Raw genomic sequence first — 20,638 nt, 5'->3', positions numbered from 1 at the left:
CAAGGAAAACAATCAAGTCCCCAGCAGAGTCGCCATTTTGTCACACGGAATAAGTCGATCTTGCAGACAAGATAGACCTTCCTAGAATCTAAAGAAGACCTAATGACAAGCAAACCAACCAGACACTATCTTTCTCTAAATATGCTTTGATAAACAATAGCAAATAAGTGTTTTTAGGGCCTACCTTAGGTCCAACGCTAGCTTGTGGATGCCCTCACTCCTTCGATCCAAATGAGTTCCTTTTCGCGAATCTGCAAACACAAACAAGACAAAAAAATTAAATAGCACCTGAAACGCCAATTGCATAAAACATATTTAACATGAAAGTCAAGGAGTCCATGAAACAAATAACATAAGATACTTGTTGAGAAAAATGAGTTTGATTGTATTAACTCAAAAGAAGAAGAACCTTACAACCTTTGCCTTGACGCTATACAAGCTCCTCCCAGGGTCCAGCAAGAAGTCTCCTCTACTTTGACAAGTTTCACTCACTCCCCAATGAAGCCAAAAATATGTGTGATCTCTCGTCTTAAGCTCAACTAGGAAGTCTTGATTTCACCAGCATTTACCCTACAAAATGTTCAGCTTCTAACCTCCTTAGCAACCAGCCCAATGCCTAGATTTATAGTGCAATGGAGGGAGGTTACTAGGTCCTCCTTCAAATGGATAAAGCCCTCCTTCAAAGGGATAGCTCCTCTCATCAAGGGATTAGCTCCTTCTCTTTTGGGATGCATGAACCACCTCAGAGCAAACTATCCACGTCAAAATTCCTTCTAGAAAGCTCTAGAATGAACCCAAAGTGAATTTTTTAAGATAAAACTTGCGCCTTTTGACTTTCACAGGGGTCCGCACCTACACCGTTAGGGACAGAATGGGCAGGTCCACAGCATTTGTACACAGAACGTGCGGGACCGCAGGTGACCATGAGAGAAAGTGCGGAACCATAGTCACATTGATTTTTAATGTCTTTCTCTCATTTCCAAAGCTTGATTTGAAGAGTTGAGGTCTGAGACTTGCTTAGGAGGACAGTACAAGTGATGATAGACCCATACTGGCTGCAAATAATCATGGTGACGATATTTTTGTGTAACAAATGCAATTGTATGTTCATTATATTTCTGATTCCGTAATGATTATGATATAATAGATTAAGATGCTTTGACGATTCTTTGTTACTTTGTATCTACAGGTACTCTCCAAGCGGGATAAGTATGGAGAGGAGTTTGAAGCTCTGTTAAGGGGGAGAGAGATCAAGCGAGGAGTTAAGCGGAACATCCAGGTTGGTTCCTTTGTCTTTCTCTTATCTATTATACATAGAAGAAATTGTGAATTGCTTTAAACTATTGTTTCTAGGGTAGCTACCAAACCTAGAGGGCTAGTTGATTGAAAAGACCCTAGTTTTCCCAGAAACAATTGTGATTCCTTTAGGATCATCCTGTAGGTTTTCATGGGATCCTCTAGGTTTATAGGGGATCCTGTAGAAAACATAGTCCCCTTGTAAACTAAAGGAAAGGAGTGGAAAAAATGAAAGAAATGCTAGAGTGATGAATGAAAATGAGTGGAAAAATAAAATGTGAGTGAAATAGGTCTCTTTGTGATCCTCCTTTGCTCTTTGATCATGCTTCTTACTGACTTGCAAATTAGAAATTTTCATGATTTTTCTCTTTTCTCTTTTTTATTTATTTATTATTATTATTATTTTAATTTTTTTTTAAACCAACTAGGCTGCCTATAAGAGTTTTTCATCTTAGTTGTTTTCCCTGGGTGCCTCAAGAGAGGTTTTCACCTAGGGATCTTTTTATTCTAATTTTTATTCTCTTCTTCTTTTTTATTGACACCATTGGGCCACCCTAAGAGTTTTTAAACCGGATAGTGCGACTCATGTGCCTCATGGAGGTTTTCACTTGAGTCCTTATTCTTTTTTTTTTCTCTCAGTGAGTTGATGAGGTAGGAGCTGAAACTTGCTCCACTACCATCAAAGTTTTATTGATATCATCAATGAACTCTTGTTCTGTCAATGGTCTCTTTTAAATTTTCAGTCAGTTTCCATTAACAAGTAAAGGAATGGCTTTTTCATCTATGGTTCTAATCTATACAAAACCATTATCATGGCATCTTTCTACAACATAAGGTCCTAGCCATATTGTCCTTAACTTGCCCTTGAAGTCTTTATACTTAGAATCATATAGCAAAGCCCAATCACCTTCTTGAAATAACTTTTCCTTTATGTTCTTATCATGCCAGATCTTCCTCTGAAGTTGAGCTACCTCTGTATGTAGAAGGGTCTACATTCTGAACTCATGTAGCACATTCAACTGGAGCAATATTTCTTTTTGTGCACTGTCGAGATCTAGATCTAGTGGGGCTGCCATCCTCAATGTGTTATACTCAAATTCAATGGACAACAGGGCCTTTTTCCCATAGACCAGCTCATATGGTGTGAATCCAGTGGTGGTCTTCCAGGTGGTATTATAGGCCCAGGTGGCCTCAACTATTCTATCTGCCCAATCCTTCCTGCTGCTGCTTACCAATTTTGTCAAGATGCCCTCTAGCGCTTTATTGGTCACCTCTACTTGTCCATTAGCTTGTGGATGATAGGGAGTGGAGTTTCTATGCTTGATCTTGTGCTATATGAGCAAGTCTTCAATCATGTTGGAGGTAAAATGGTTGCCTTGGTCTGTGACCATCTCTCTAGGGTACCCAAATTTGTAAAATACATTCCCCCTTAGTAACTCAACTACCTTCTCTTATCTTGTTGCCTTAATTGCCTTGGTTTTAGCCCACTTAGTCATATAATCAATGCACACAATGATGCACTAGTTTTGCTTGGAAGGAGGGTCAATAGGTCCAATGAAGGCCATTCCCCACTTGTCAAATGTATCAAAAGTCACCTAAGGCTACAGAGGCATTTAATCTCTTGGAGTAGACCTTCCCATCCTTTAGAACTGACCACACTGACTAATATATATTTTCACATCCTGATGAAGAGTGGGCCAATAATAGCCTGCTTGTAACAATTTGAATGATGTCCTCTTTGATGAAAAGTGAACTCCACAAGTCCCATCTGTTATAGACATTTTTGTGCCTTACAGCTATAAGCATGAAATGTCCATAAACCAAGGGCTCCTAAGTCCCTAAAAGTGTTGTTCCAACCCCTAAAGGAACAAGGTCAACAAATTACAGCTTCTCCCAGAAGTTCTCCACCAGAAACTGCTCAGAATAAGTCAAAACAAGATCATTTCAGCTGCTCCACTAGCTAAGTGCGTTGCATAGCACCTAAGTCCACTAGCTAGGTGCGTTGCAATGCACCTAAATGCACTACCAGGGTGCGTTGAGCGGGAAATGACAAATGGCAGTGTCATTCCGCGAGGTGGAGAGACAATGGAAGCTTCCAGAATCTTCTCCAATGACACTTGCCTCACTGAATTCAACCAAGGATGAGTAAGAGGCTTTCAGTCTCCAAGTGGAAGCAAGAACTGACAGAGAGAAGCCACTAATCAAATCATGAGCTGACTCATCCTCTTGCATACATCTATATATGGATCCCTCATCCCAGAGATCCAGAGGCTGGAATTTTTCACATTGTAAGGAATTGTTGTTGGTTTTGAGACACATATCAGATAATTGGGTGATCTATGCTTTGTTGGGGGTGAAGAAGGGACTTCTTTGCTGGGAGGTTGATACCGGGTCAGAAATAATTGGTTGTAACTCCTCCTGGATCTTCTTGTATGTCAATAAAAACTATTTGAGTTTCTTCTCCATGCTTTTGTATCATTGATGCTTGTTACATTTGTATGGTTAACTTAAATCTGATCCTAAGTTATTTATGAATATAAACCCATGTCTTTGTATAGTTTTATCCTTCTGTGATCTTACAGGTACTTGGTGAAGCTGGGCAAGTAAGGGAGCAGGTAGCTGGAAGCTGTCAAAGAGGAGAGAGATTGGATCAAAGGACTATCGCAAGACACAGGTTGGTTCTTCCTATTCCTCTTTTTTTATAGTTCATAAAGAAGATACAAAAGTAGTTTTCTCTGTTTGTTTCTAAGGTAGCTGTCACACTTTAGTGGGATAGAGCAGTTCTGAATAGACACTTTTCCCGATAACAAAATGGCGACTCCACTGGGGATCGTGTCTAATTAGTTTGTTTGTGTTTCTCTTGTTGTTTATTTCATAAACTTATAAGTAGCGATCGAACTGCATTTGCCTTGACAAATGCAAAGTAGACATCTGCTACTTCAATCCATTCACTGGATCTGTTTATGATTTGAACAGCTGATTCATAGACTAACTGATTTCCCTTGTGATAGCTCTTAGAACCCCCTTAGATCTACGTCTGATTGTGCATTACTGATTGCTTTTACTCGGCCAAAAACCAAAGATTAAACTGCAAACTGTGACCCAGAACCCGAATAGAATTCTCGTTTCTGCCCAAGCGCAGGCACTGTGAAGAGGTTCTGCATTTCAACGCACTTCTCGAGAGGGCTACCTGCGCTGCAATGCAGTTTCTCTGTGTAACAGGTGCGCTGATCAGCCTAGCCTTGTGCAACTGAGGTTCTTTGCTTCATTCTTTCAGTTTTGTCTCTGATTTTTGCAGCCTGTGATCAGTATATGACTGTTTCAAACCCCTTTTCCTTACTAATATTCCACCTCATTTGTACAAAAGAACTGTAGATGTTTTTATGTGTTTGTTGAGTCGTTTACAGTTTTCCATTGCAAAAGTATATTAGTCATACTGTCGTCCTTTGATTTAGATCTATCGCAAGTGTCGATTTCTATCATAGGAGAAAGTTTATTTGTTGTTCATGGTCGATTATGCTTTTACTTTTGCCTTTGGTTTGAATTTGTGACATTCTAGTGTCAAAACGAGTATTTATTTCAAAATCATAAAGTGTCGTAATCATCTCTACCTTTTGATTTCGAAAAGAAGCTTGTTTATGTTTGTCGCTTGAAAGCAAATTCAGATTTGTACATCAACTTTCTTTTTAGCATCAATACTAAGAAAGTGAAAAACAAATACATGCATGTGCATTTGCATATTGACAGTCTATTTGGCTTGATTTAGGAAAGTGCATTTACAGTGTGCTCTTTGCTCTTTGCGAAAAGATTGTGTCTTTCTTTTCCCTTAGTAGCTAGGATTTTCATTGCTGAAAAGAGATAAAAGTTTGTTTATCATCTTTAGATTGCATTTTAGGAATTACATCTACATCGGGTGGTGAACCCAAAAGGCAAACTTCATAAGAAAGATCAACTTAAAATAAATTCAATGAATCTAACAACGCTTTGGAACTTAACGCACAACATTTAGAGGTCTAGGCTAGAGACGTATTCCGGTGTCGTAAAGCCTGGTAACTGTTGTCCTCATTGATGGTTGGGTGATTCCTCCACTTTGAGACGATAAGTGCCAGTACGGACTTGTGCTCCCACGTACCGTCGAGTATATATTGGGAGACCCCTATAGTCTTAAATCCTTTATCCATAGGAAGCTGTGTCGGCCGCCCTACTGATCGCAATGCACTGAACACAGCATTCGAGAAGATTGACTGCCATACTGTAAAAAGTATTCTGCAGTTTTGCGATTGGTTTGGTACTCCCTCTACCTAGACCTCCAGAGTAGTCCCTTTCGTTCCTTTTCAGACTCCTTAACGGAAAAGGTCCATCTGAGCACTTGTCACTTCAGGCTCATTAAAAATCGAAGGAGACTAGAGTCATCTTTTGTTTTTTCTCGACTCTTAAAAATTGAAAAAACAAGTTGTGTCAAAAGCGTCTAAAATTCATTTAATTCGGAAACATACCTTCCCTTTATTTTAGTTGGTCAAGTAATCCGCAATCGTGGAAGAAAGTCAATTGAAACCCCGTCGTTCATGGAGGCTTACGAGTCAACCGTCTTTGTCTCCGGAATCGAAACCAGTACGGACAAAGCGAACTCATTTAACCGGTTCCAAATCTCTTATCAAAGTTAGAACAAGTGTTCCAAGAACATCAAAGACTCTGGTTACTCCAAACATTTCTGGAATCCCTGCCTCTACAGAAGAAGTTCAATAGCCACAGAAGGACAGTGGTACTGATCCTAGTTTGAGAATAAACACTAGTGTTACCGAACCAGTTCCATCTACAACCGGTTCGGAGAGTCTTACTCTTCAAACATTTGTCGCTGCTGATTTCACACCTTCTTCGGCACCAGAAATATTTTACGGACCTAACAGTCTTCCCCTTCCACCTGGTCTGATTGCAATAGAAGAAATTGTAGAAGATCCTCAAACAAGTACTCCAACGCACTTTGGAGTCGGGATCACTCTATATCCTTCGACATCAGAAGTTAGTCTACCACCAGTGGAAGTTCCTGTAGAATCGCTAGGTAATCTTTTGGATAGACTACAAATGTATGAACAACCGTCAACATCTAGGACTGTGTCATCTGACACAGCGACGACAGAAATCCCTGCTGTCACTCCGACAATGTTCGCTGGCATACTATCTGTCCCGACTTGCTCTCAACCACTAGAAGGAGCCCACTCAGGGGCTATTTCGACAGTCTGGTCCATTCCTGTTTGTTCATCCGGAATAATATCCGGAAACTCTTACGTTGAGTCTCAACAAATTGATCCATTTGGAGGTCAATTTTGGCAGTCCGGTCCCCAAGGGCAAACAATTCCCTTGAGTTCTGGATTACCACCATATGGGGGGCAGTATACCCTTTCATTATCCCCTCCGGGAGGATATCCATACGGGAGTTCACAATAATATTCAGGTTATACTGGAATTACCTCAAGTGGTTGGGTACCTATACTACCTCAACAACCAAGAGTTGTGTATTCGACGCAACAATGTGTACCTATGTCGAACATCCCGACGCCAGCTATTGTGACGGTGTCGCAAGTTCAAGCGCCGCCTGTTGTATGCCAACCTCAGGTTTCTCAGGTTGTAATGCAACAGCCCCTTGACCCTGCGACTCAACCAGAATCGCCGACTAATGGGGCGACACAGGTCCAGACGGGTACAATCACCCCTCACCTTGGTCAAATGGTTAGTATCGAGCAACAGCACATGGCTTCACAACCATGGCTAGTGCAATACCAGCAACCACAATTCCAACAAGTATACCAAGGTTCTGAGTAGCAAATCTTTGCGAACAGTGGACAGCTGTACATTCAAAACGGTCAAAATCAACCATTTTACAATGGTCAAGTCCACCAACCTTACCAAACATACCAGCATCAAATGCATTATGCCGGTATGCAAAGACCAACTGCTCAGGTGATTCCATCGTATCCTGGGTATGCTTCACCTAACCTGAATCAACAGTTACCATTCATGGCAACTTTAGAGTTACCTGATTTAAACCGGTTAACAAACGATCCAATTGCTTACGCCCCTTGGTGGCCAGCGATTCCGCATAAACTTCCATCAGATATTCCTAAATTTAATGGAAATCCGGGTGAATATCCATCGAATCACGTGATGACCTTTCATGTATGGTGTTCATCAAACACCTTAAATGATGATTTGATTAGACTTCGCCTCTTTTAGAGGACGTTAACGGGTCCAGCGGAAAAATGGTACATTGAATTGCCTAGAGCTTCGTTCGACAACTTCAGTACCTTAGCCACAACCTTTTTAACCCATTTTCAATTACCAATAAGGTACGAAACGGGAACAAAACTTCTTACCAAATTCAAACAGATGACGGCCACTCAAATATCTGATCATATACATGAGTGGCGACGTCGTCGTAGGATGGTAAAAACGTACGTCCCCGATCAGCTATTAGCTGAATGGTTTATCAAGTCATTACTGCCTTCCATCACGGAAGATGTGGCAAAGGGGGGAGTCGTAACAAAAGAGCAAGTTATTGCTTGTGCACAATATTTGGACTTGATTTACACTCAGTCCGGCATGCTCTACGACAAAATACCTGACGCCCCTAGACCGGAATTCTCAATTCCTCCTCCTCCTAAATCAAACAATGACTCTCATGCCGACAATGGCGTGATTGGCACAACAGACATGAAATCGACAAAGGCCACATCCAAAAAGGCCCGTAAGATTTCAGGTCAAAATGCAAAAGACAAATTTCTTGCTTCGGAAGTAAATGTCGTATCGACAGATAAGGGCAAAGAAACCAATCAACCAGGAAGCAAGAAGAAAGGCAAAAGGAAGAAGAAGAAACATGATGAATCATCACCTGAAAAATCTTCTTCAAACCCTCCTGGAAATAGGAAACCAAGATTTCCATGCATGATATGCGATGAGGATCATCGGACCACAGATTGTCCACACAGAGCTGAGCTTAAGAAATTCTTCAAGAATTCAAAAACCTCAGCAGTGTTAACTGATCCGTTTCCAAATCCAGGAACAAATCTGGTTGAAAGTGGAAATGCTTCCCTGTCTCAAGTGATAATGTTGTTGATTTCAAAACAGCAGAATGATGCTTTGATATCGACAGGGAACAAGGATTATAGGGAATCCACAGCTGTCGAACAACAAGGATAAAGATCAACCAAGTAGTTCGACAACAACTTTGACAGAAGTTGTACCACCCACCATCCCTGAATTGATGATAAAACCACTGAAAGGAGTAGTACACAAGTCGACATTTAATCCCTGCGCTAGAGCGGCACAACATTATAACATAGTGGAAGATTTGGCCCAATCGCCATCCGCTATGTCGACTCTTGAAGTACTACAAAATTGCCCATCCCAAAAGCAGGCTTTATTATCAGCCATTGGTGGGATTGATCCAAAGGATTCCAATCTTGTATCCTTCGATCATAAAGGATACGATCCTTAGTTACCAGCTCAACTAGCTTTCCTTGTTCAAGTGAAAGCCCTCAACAAAACTTTTCATTGAACAATTATTGATGAGGGGGCATCTACATGTATTATGTTGATGAGTTGCCGGAAAACATTAGGATCCCCAACCTTGTCGCGGTCTGCGATGACATTAAAAGCATTCAACGGAAGGACATATACCCCATATGGTATCCTAAATAACTTGAAAGTTGAACTAGGAGGGAAAATAGTAGAAATAGATGTTGAAGTCATCGATGGGAATCTTGATTACAACATCCTGCTGGGACGGCCATGGATATATGCCATGGCAGCTGTTGTGTCGACCTATTTTAGAAAGATTGCATTTCCCTTTCAAGGAGGGATTACAATCGTCGATCAACAAAACTTCCTCCCCAATGGTTCTCAAGTTACTGGAAGCATTCCCATGATCCATGGAAGCCCCCATTCGCTTCAGAATATTGGAGTAGGCCTACTAAAAGATCCTATACTAATGGGAACTTTCGCTCTTCCACCTCCAATCAATCTGGTGGAAGTAGCAACGATAGGAACCTGCAACATGATATCTTCCACAAAGATCTCAGAAAACGATATCGACATGGATCATGCAGTGGTTTTGCCCCCAAGCCTAATGGAAATATTATAGCAATCAATGTTTCTAGCATGGGGGGCAAATCCAGGTGAACGCTCATCAAGCGTTTGGATAGATAGGTCTAGAGAATATGGTACTCCTTCAAATCCTTGGTCACGAGTGCATGTCACCGACGAAGGAATTATCGAATCAATGGTAATTGAAGGGGCACCATGGAATGATTCCCACCATCGTTCTCTTTTTCCGGATTGTGAAGAAGATACTCAAAATGACCTTTATCATCCTTCAGTATTTGATTTTGTATCAAATACTGTAAATACGGTGGATTCCGAGTGAAACTTGTCCAATATTGAAGAGACTATAACCATTAATATCTCGACCAAAACAGATGTTGTAAAGAATATTTATGTTGGAAAATGTTGTTCTCCTTCAGAACTGGAAATATACAACGCTCTTTTTCGCGAACTCAGAGATGTATTTTCTTGGTCATATAGTGAAATTCCAGGCATCGACTCGAGTATCATTGAACACGAAATTAAGATGTATCCAAATGTCAAACCAGTACGACAACGGCTAAGGCAGGTGCACCCCAAGAAATCCGCTGCCATTAAGGTAGAAGTTCTAAAACTTCTCCATGCTGGTTTCATCTACTCGGTTCCTCTAACCGATTGGGTATCGAATATTGTCCCTGTTATGAAAAAACAGGGGACAATTAGAGTGTGCGTCGATTATAGGGATGTAGATCAAGCTTGTCCAAAAGACAACTACCCTACACCCTTCATTGACCAGATAATTGATGAATGCACCGAATGCGAAATCTTTTCATTCATGGATGGATTCTTCGGGTATAATCAAATAAATATCCGCCCACAGGACCAGTCAAAGACTACATTTATTTGTCCGTGGGGCACATTCGCATATCGAAAATTACCCATTGGTTTAAAGAACGCAGGGGTGACATTTCAGAGGGCAATGAATTATGCCTTCCATGACATCAAAAACATCATTCAACCATACCTCGACAACCTTCCGGCTCATTCGCGAAAGTGGACTGATCATCCGCAGCATTTAAGAGCGATATTTCTACATTGCCGACACTACAAGATATGACTCAATCCGCACAAATGTGTATTTTGCGTCAGTTCTGGTGGTTTACTTGGCTTTGTAGTCTCCAAGGATGGGATTCGTCTCGACCCGTGTAAGGTCCAGGCAATCATAAATTTGCCTCCACCTTCAAATTTTCTTCAAATTCAGAAACTCCAAGGGAAAGCAAACTTTCTGAGGAGGTTCATTCCAAATTACACTGAACTTGCTAAAGGTTATACTCGTCTATTGAAAAAGGAAGCACCCTTTTTCTGGGATCAGGTTGCGCAAGCTTCCTTTGATGCTTTAAAAGATTCCCTAATGAAAGCATCATTAATGTACGCCCCCGATTATCAAAGAGATTTTAACCTGTATCTAGCTGCAGCAGATACGACCATCGCAATGGTTTTAGTTCAATAAGTCGATGGAATTGAGCATCCTATATATTATTTAAGTAAAAACTTAAATGACACAGAAAGCAAATATTCTTATGTTGAAAAACTAGCGCTTGCAGTTGTTCAAGCGATACAAAGATTTCGACACTATGTCCTCTTTCGGAAAACTACCATTCTGTCAGATTGCAACCCCATGACTTATATATTGTCGTGACAGTTGCTGGGGGGGAAAATATTCAAAATGGATAGCAATCCTGCAAGACTTTGATCTGGAATTTGTAGAATCCAAGTCAAAGAAAGCTCTAGTTTTCACAAAATTATTCTGTGATCTCCCATCGTCGTCCAACGATGAAACATCCGAAGAATCAATCGTGGATGAAAGTTTGTTTCTGATATCTACAAGCATGAGTGGTATGGCGATATAATCATTTATCTCCAAACCCAAAAATTTAGGCCAAACACCTCCCACTCTAAACAAAAATGTATACGATACCAAGCAAAATACTACATGATCGTCGGTGATACACTTTACCGTTGTGGTATCAATACAGTTTTGAGAAGGTGCCTCACCCATGAGGAGGCCGAAAAAGTCCTGAATGAGTGTCATTCAGGTGCATGTGGGGGGCATCAATCTGGATATGCTACAACACAAAAAAATTTATGAGTAGGATACTTCTGGCCAACAATGTTCAAAGATTGCAGAACCGCAGTCAGAAGTTGCCATACTTGTCAAATTTTTAATAGCAAAACCAGAAGACCACCCGCACCTCTACAGCCAATAGTTGCTGTTGGGCCACTCGCCAAATGGGGCATCGATTTCATGACATGTAACCCCACCTCGACCGGGGGGCATGGGTATATCATAGTCGCAGTTGACTATTTTACCAAATGGGCTGAGGCGATGCCTACATTAGATAATACCGGTGAAACAGCTGCCCTCTTCTTTTTCAATCATGTAGTCGCCAGATTCGGCGTACCACAGGCTATAGTCACAGATCATGGATCTCATTTTTGCAATCACATGATGGTCGAATTAGCTGCCAAACTAGGGTTTTCTCACGACAGCTCTACTCCATATTATCCGCAAGCCAACGGACAAGTTGAGGCGATCAACAAAGTCCTGAAACGCATGCTGCAAAGGATGATCGGAGTTCACAAAAGGAGATGGAACCTAATCCTGTACTCAGCTTTGTGGGCTTATCGAACATCGGTAAGGAATGCAACCAGGTTCACACCCTTCCAACTGGTATATGGCCTGGAAGCAGTCTTACCAATCCAGTGTGAAATCGCGTCTCTCAAACTCGCAATTGATCTCCTCCCCGGAATTTCAGAAGCAGAGGCTCGTTTCTTGGAATTAATCCAATTGGATGAAACCCATCGTGACACCGCTTTGGCTAACAAAGCCCATAAGAAACGAGTCAAGGCGCAGTTCGACAAAAATGTCAAACCCCGTGTCTTCTGAGAAGGTGACTTGATCTTGCTTTACGACCAAGAATCCGATAAATTGGGAGCAAGTAAATTTAAGTCTTTATGGATGGGCCCCTATATTGTTAAACGAGTGTTAGCAAAGGGAGCCTACGAGTTAATGGATTATGACGGAATTCCACTGGTGCAACCTCGTAATGGGTTGTACCTCAAACGTTACTATTCATAAATAGTAACCAATATGCTTTTGTTATATTTTTGTTTTCGCTAAAGTGTTTGTTTTGGTCGAGTAATCCACTTTTTGCATTTATTGCAGATGTCAAACCTATTGGAGCCATGTGTTGGATATGCCGACGGAGCGAGTCGTAGTTCGCGGAACCTGTCCTCCGCAGCCTGGGCCATTTTTGATCCAAGCGGCGAGTTAGTAAGTTTCAGAGGTGTATGTATTGGTCGATCAACGAATAACATCGCTGAGTATAGTGCGTTGATAGAACTTCTCTCTGATGCCATCACTCATGGTATACGCCGACTAATTGTCAGGCTAGACTCACAACTCGTAATACTACAACTCAATGGTATATATTCCGTCTGAAACCCAGCTATTTATCGCATGTTCCTAAGGGTTAAGATTTTGGAAAGACAATTTGATCTTATTCAATACCAACATATTTCCAGAAATTTAAACACATTAACCGACTCGTTAGCAAACTATGTGTTAGATAGACATTTGCAACATTTATAAAAAGAAACACATCATCAATGTTTTGCATGTGGATCATATAGCTCAACCAAAATAAAACCCCGAAAATCAAAATATATATAGCTGTTTATGGTTTACACATAATGTTCTGTAACCAAGAAAAAATTGGTCAAGCGACCCAAAGACTCAAAATGCTATGGGGAACCCTAGTCTAATGATGCTCGTGATAGCAAGTCACAGCCTGTGCGATCATGCATAGGAGACGAGTCCATCGTCTGGGCACACCAGTAGTATGCCGTTGTAACCACAAAGGTAGCTCGTCAATCCTCACATCAGGTATACCGATAGTGAGGCCCTCAACCTGCTCCTACAAAGCCGTGAGAGTCTCGGCCACATCGAGGTCACGAAGAATAGCCCTTCCGGTAGCCTCTCCTGTTGGGGCAACGACTGGTACTCTCAGGCGAACTACTGGACGAACAGGACCAACATCTGCATGTACACATGAGTTTGATTACAGTCTTGATAGAATAAAGCACAAGGGCATTATGAACAAAAATAGTAAACAACAATATGGTCAGAGATTTTACCAATGGCACCCCACTGCTCCTCATCCGGCAGTACTAAATCTGGATCGCCCTGGAAGTCCATGCCAGCATATGGATACTAAGAATAAACCATCTCCTGACGATCAAACCACCTGAAGAAGGTATCAGAAAATGAAATCTGAGACTGGCCAACATGCCTAGACATATGGTCAACCCATCTCTGCATACGTGGTTCAGTAGGAGAAGGTAAATCGAGTGCAATGTATTGCGGCTGCATCAGTGGTATCTTCTCCAAGGCAAAGGCGGTCAAAATAGAACCATACCCAAAGTTCTTCAACCTCCCGTTCTTTATCTTGGTCAACTGTTCTTTCATCACAAGAAGTACTGCGTCGCACCAGTTGAACACCTTCGGTTGGAGGCATTCCAAGGCATGCTGCATATAAGATCGGTTGCCTACATGAAGAGACGCACTACCGGCCATCCTACCAAAAGTAAACAGAATAGTCCTAAGGGACCTGTCAGTGACATCACAGATGATGATCTTGCCGTCTTTACTCGGCTGAGATCCTTCTCTGCAATACCAGTAGACATAATCTCTCACAGAATCGCCTCCTCGGACCAAACCTGACAAAGAGATGGGGGCACCCCACCTCGACAAGCCAATCAAGAAATAGATGTCTACTGCAGTCAAGGGGATAGATTTTCCCCTAATCTGGAAAACCTGATTGATAGGATCCCAAGCATCGAGCAAATACTGCAGTAAGTTGATCTGCTGTCTCATGCTAGAAATGCAGAAGAACTTCAGTAAGCCACAATTCCACAGCGCGTTCACTGTAACTGGATCATGTAGAGCAATCATGTCCTCTTCTTCATGCTCACGTTCTCGCCATGTAAGGGTCATCTTACTCCAAATATATTTGAAAAACAAACAACATAGGAGTTAGATCCTGATTTTGGCAAGAAACTGGCAAAAATTCCATCAAAAATTGTGCTTCAAATTCCCTTTTTGTGCCCAACGCACCTGCAGCAGTGTTCTAGGTGCATTGAAAGCCAGATAGCCTTCACACAGGCCAGCATTCAACACAGGTTTCGATACACTAGGGGTGCATTGATGGCAGAACGCGTTCCTCAAACCCCAGGGGCTCAGAAAAGCTAAGAATCAAACTCAAAATGCAAAATGGAAACCATGAAATGAAAGAGCTCAGGTTTAGCTCCTACCTGGTCCAGACGGTGCCAAGAATCGTCCACAGAATCTCCCGAAATCAACTGATGAAAATCGAGGGGGAAAAGCACCTCCAAAGCTCCAACAAATTGAGTTCAAATGAAATGCTAAAATGAGAGGTAAAAAACACTTTTTAATTACTTTTACGTAGTTCAAAGTAAAATATTAGCGTTTTAAACTCATTTTCAAGCAAATATTGTTCATTTCTAACTAGTTTGATGAAGCAGTTGAAAATACAGTACGATCTTTGGAAAGACAAAGCTATTTATGGTAAAAATCAAAACAATACCATCTGATCGAGCAAGGTTTACCGCGAGGTTCAAGCTCATTAAAAAATAAACCCGGACCGAGTAAATGTTTCCACCCGCGTTTAAGCTCGTTAAAAAATGAACTATCCCCTGGTAAATAACCACCGTGAATGTAGTACTTCAGCCATTAAAGCCTTGGTCGTGTTTGCACCGTCACCTCCACTTTTTCATTGGCCGATCATTCACCTCCATTTGATTGTTTACCCATTTTGAGGAACAACTGCGAAGAGTGATTTCAATAGCCATCCTTGTGACACTGCCGTGATTGGAAAATTCCAAACCTTACCTGGAATCAGCTGCCACCCATTTTATCTCTCGTTCCTCAAAAGACGAGTCTTCTTTAAGCTCTTTTCTGACTCGTAAAATATGAAAAGATTGCCGAGTTCCGGCCTTCTAGCTCGTTAAAGCGACGGGAAGTGCTATCCCTCCTCTAGATTTTAATCTTTTTGGACCTGAGGGATTATTGCACAAAAAGATCGAGCGCTTGTTTTGTTCGGCTCGTTAAAGCTAATCGAAAATTCATCCCTTCTGTATTGTTTTATACTTTTTCGGACTTAAGGGATTAGATGATGAAAAATGAATTTTGGAGTTACCTTTACGTACCTTTTCAAACTCTCTAAAAATGAAAAGGATCGAGTTATCTTTGTCATTAAACTCGTTAAAAAAAGTTAATAGCGACAAACTTGTCTTTAGACGAGAACGAGTTTCACTATCGCTAGGCTCGTTAAAACATAGCGATGGGTTTGCCCGAAGGGCAAATTATAGAACAAGCATATGTTATCCTCCTCAAGCTTGACAAAAATAAAGAGGTATTGGTCAGCAATGACTGGGGAAAAATTGGGAAGAAAACTCAAAGAATCTTTATTGGTAGCAAGTCGCTCTTGAACATGACACTTCCTCTCCGTGCCCGAGTCGGGCTGGGTTGTTTCATTCACCGGTCACATCGCCATGGTCTCGCCATACCATCCACATTTGGGGTTAATGCTACCATTCCATCACATCAGTGTCGTCGATATGTTCAAGAGAAGTCATCCAGGAAGGCCACCTGTGTCCCGCCCACTACCATACATTATACTCCATTCTTTCATGACCGCCACCCTGAACCATATATCATCAGATCGTTTTCACCTTCATCAAAATCATTTGCTCCGTTCCGTGTCATTGATGTGGGATTCATTAAGGCCCTCCTGTGATGGATCACTTCTTGTCGACATCAGCTCATTATCCAAGAAGTTGGTCTAGGAACACCCCATTCAGTACTTTGAAGCTTGCATGCCTCAATGGCAAGTTTCTCACTTCCGGCGACAGGTTTACATCAATGACCTTCGACCGAAATATTTTGCGTGGTGTTCGATGCCAAGTCCTTTATTCACACCACGTGAATTGTACTGCAGTACCTTGAGGGTCATTATCATTATCAGTGATTCCTCTCGCGCTTGTTAACAGTTTACATCATTGACTGGTAATCAAGCAATGTCTTTCCATGTTCGACTTCAAAACATTTTTCACATGGATCGACTTGTACTTCGAGTGAAGACCGGACGAGATTGAAGACCCCGGATCTAGTTTCATCCATCCGGGCTGCGATATATATTTTAGAAAATAAAGACATTCAAATGTACGTCATTACAGCACAGATAATCATCCTACCAAAAGGATGATGGCTCTATCAGAATCATCAGTCTACCATCAGACGATTGTCTGTCCTGTGTACATGAAAATGAATTTATAAAGCTGAGCATGGGAATGCCCGCCTCAGCTAGATCATGAAAACATTATGAAGATAATGTATTGTATTGTATCTTATTACAGGTCTCCTCCCAGCATTGAAAGAACTTCGGATCCTCCTAATAAAGCATTTCACCCGATAAACGGCCTCATACTTTAGGGGGCAACTGTTATAGACATTTTTGTGCCGTACCACTATAAGCATGAAATGTCCATAAACCAAGGGCTCCTAAGTCCCTAAAAGTGTTGTTCCAACCCCTAAAGGAACAAGGTCAACAAATTACAGCTTCTCCCAGAAGTTGTCCACCATAAACTGCTCAGAATAAGTCAAAACAGGATCATTTCAGCTGCTCCACTAGCTAAATGCATTGCATAGCACCTAAGTCCACTAGCTAGGTGTGTTGCAATGCACCTAAATGCACTACCAGGGTGCGTTGAGAGGGAAATGACAAATGGCAGTGTCATTCCGCGAGGTGGAGAGAGAATGGAAGCTTCTAGAATCTTCTCCAATGGCACTTGCCTCACTGAATTCGACCAAGGATGAGTAAGAGGCTTTTAGTCTCCAAGTGGAAGCAAGAACTGACAGAGAGAAGCCACTAATCAAATCATGAGTTGACTCATCCTCCTTGCATACATCTATATATGGATCCCTCATCGCAAAGATCCAGAGGCTGGAATTTTGCACATTGTAAGGAATTGTTGTTGGTTTTGAGACACATATCAGAGAATTGGGTGATCTATGCTTTGTTGGGGGTGAAGAAGGGACTTCTTTGCTGGGAGGTTGATGCTGGGTCAGGAATCATCGGTTCTAACTCCTCCTGGATCTTCTTTTATATCAATAAAAACTATTTGAGTTTCTTCTCCATGCTTTTTTATCATTGATGCTTGTTACATTTGTATGGTTAACTTAAATCTTATCCAAAGTTATTCATGAATATAAACCCATGTCTTTGTATAGTTTTATCCTTCTGTGATCTTACAGGTACTTGGTGAAGCTGGGCAAGTAAGGGAGCAGGTAGCTGGAAGCTGTCAAAGAGGAGAGAGATTGGATCAAAGGACTAGCACAAGACACGGGTTGGTTCTTCCTATTCCTCTTTGTTTATAGTTCATAAAGAAGATACAAAAGTAGTTTTCTCTGTTTGTTTCTAAGGTAGCTGTCACACCTTAGTGGGATAGAGCAGTTCTGAATAGACACTTTTCCCGATAACACCATCATGATAGGTCAGAAGGATTTCAAAGACTTCCTCCTCCCCAACACACCTTCTCAAGATTTTATCTAGGCCAAGTTTGAATAGATTGTCCCCGATCCAAGTGAAGGGGGCGCTCTTCCTCACTATCTTTCTTTTCTCTTTGGAGGACAAGTTCAGTGGTAACTTTGAAGATACCAAAAAAATTGCTATATCAACAAACCATGTAAAGAGAACTGAAATAGCAAATAAGTGTTCATCCGGTAATTGGTCATCAACCATTCCTTCTTCATTTGCAAGCAAATTTAATTTGGACAAGAAGTCTATAACAACATTTTCCTTATCAGGCTTATCAACAATAATTAGGTCAAACTGTTGTAATAAAAGTAACCATATTATGATCTGAGCATTCACATCTGGTTCATTCATTAAATATTTGATTCAACATGGTCAATATGTACAAATTTTTGATAGCCTATAATATAATGCCTAAATTTGTTCAATGAATGCAAAAAAACTAGGAGTTCCTTTTCGGTCACTATGTAATTTACTTCACCCTTTGACATATTTTTACTGATAAAGTACATAGCCTAAAGCAATTTTTCATCTATCTCACCTAGTGATGCTCCTATGGCTTTGTGTGAGTCATCAACATTAATATGAAAAGGAAGGGCCCAATTTGGGCCTCGGAGAATTGGTGCAGTGGTTAACTTGTTCTATAGGGTGTCTAAGTCCTCTTGATAACTTTTCAAACATATAAACTCAGATTCCTTGGCCAACAACCCAAATAAAGCAGAGGCCACCTTTTTGAAGTCCTTTATGAACCTTCAGTAGTATCCAGCTAACCCTAGTAAACTTCTGACATCTCTCTGCTTTTGAGGAGGTGGGACCCTTTCGATGATAGCTATTTTGTTTGGGTCCACCTGCAGTCCTTGCTGAGATATTGAATGACCTAGCATGGTCCCTACAGTCATCAAGAATTCACATTTTTTAGGACTAAGAGACAGGTTCATTTCAATGCATTTGTGTAGTACCGTTCCTAGGTTCGATAGAGCCTCTTGAAAATAACATCCATAAGGTGTAAAATCATCCATATAAATTTCTACCACATCATGGACTAACTCAGAAAAAATACTCAGGAATGCTCTCTGGAAAGTGGCAGGAGCATTTCATACACCAAAAGAAAGGACCTTATAGGAAAAAGTACCCCAAGGACAAGTGAATGTGGTTTTATCCCAGTCTTTCATGCTAATTTGGATTTGGTTGTACCTGTTGAATCCATCTAGGAAAGAGAAAAACATTTTCCCTAGCAGGCCATCTAGAACATGGTCAATGAAGGGTAGAGGGAAATGGTCCTTCTTTGTGGCTTTGTTCAACTCCTTGTAATTGACACAAACCCTCCACTTACCATTTTTCTTTGGAACTAATACCAAAGGAGAGACCCACTCACTATCGGAGATAGCATAAGTGAATACTACATGTAGCAGTTTTTGCAGTTCTTCTTTGACTATATATTTAAAAGATGGATTCATCCTCCTTTGGGGCTAGCGAACTGGCTTGCAACCTTTTTTGATGTATATGTGGTGAGTACACACTGAGGGGTGTACTCCCTTCATTTCATTGTAACTCAAAGCGAAGGCATCTAGATGTTCCCTTAGCATGTTGCATAACTTCTCTTCTTAGAGAGTAGAAAGAGATGGATTGATTATTAAGGTTATCTTAGGGCCAAAATATATGGTTTTGACATGGAGGGGGTTGGAATCAACCAAGCATAGGTCAATTGGATGATTTTTCTGAGTTTCCTTTACTACATCTTCTAAGGGCAATGTACTAGGAGTTGTACTTTAGAGTAGGTGTTCAATCAAATCATCTTCATCCTGTTGTCCTTCTCCCATGGTTGTTTCTAAAGTATAAATTTGGGTGGAATAAAATTCATCTTCTTCCTCCTCCTCCAACCATAAAGCTAAATCATGCTCTAGAGATTGGTGAGTAGGAGGGTATATGACTAACTGCTTGGACATATGCTCATTCCTGATGGTTATATTCCCAACTCTGTAGCTAATGTAAGCATCAGAAATAGCCAACCAGGGTTTCCCAAGGATGAGAGGGTAACCAATAACCTTAGCCTTAGGTTGGAGAACTAGGAAATCTATGGGGTACTCCCAAGAGTCAATGGAGACCATCACATCCTCCATAATCCCCTCAAGGTTCACTGTGGAGCGGTCTGCAAGTTGTAGAAATGTTTTGGTCTTCCTCAGTGAATCTTGGAGGTTGAGCTTGAGCATGGTGTCCTTGGTCATCACATTAATGACAGCCCCAAGATTGATCAAAGTGTGTGGGACAATGGTGCCATTGATGTGCACATATACTACAGGGCTTCCAGGGTCCAAATACTTTGGACAGATTCCTGCCCTAGCATTAAGTTGGATTGTTGTCCAATGACACTAATGGTAGGGTCATCCCTTCTCCACCTCCCTAGATGCTTGAATCACTTCTCCTTAATCAACTTATTGTAAATAGGAACATATTTTATTACTTGGAGAAGCGGAATCTTTACACATAGATTTTTCAATTCTCCCAGAAGTTTAGTTTGTTCTGGGGTAAGTTGGAGTGGCTTGGTTAATATCTTAGGAAAGGGTAGATTCACTTTAAGAATGCTTTCCTCT

The sequence above is a fragment of the Pinus tabuliformis genome, chromosome 2_2, assembly GCF_031772625.1.
Source record: "Pinus tabuliformis cultivar Carrire ecotype Pingquan chromosome 2_2, CPIR1, whole genome shotgun sequence".
Lineage (NCBI taxonomy): Eukaryota > Viridiplantae > Streptophyta > Pinopsida > Pinales > Pinaceae > Pinus > Pinus tabuliformis.
This window is presented reverse-complemented; position numbering follows the sequence as displayed.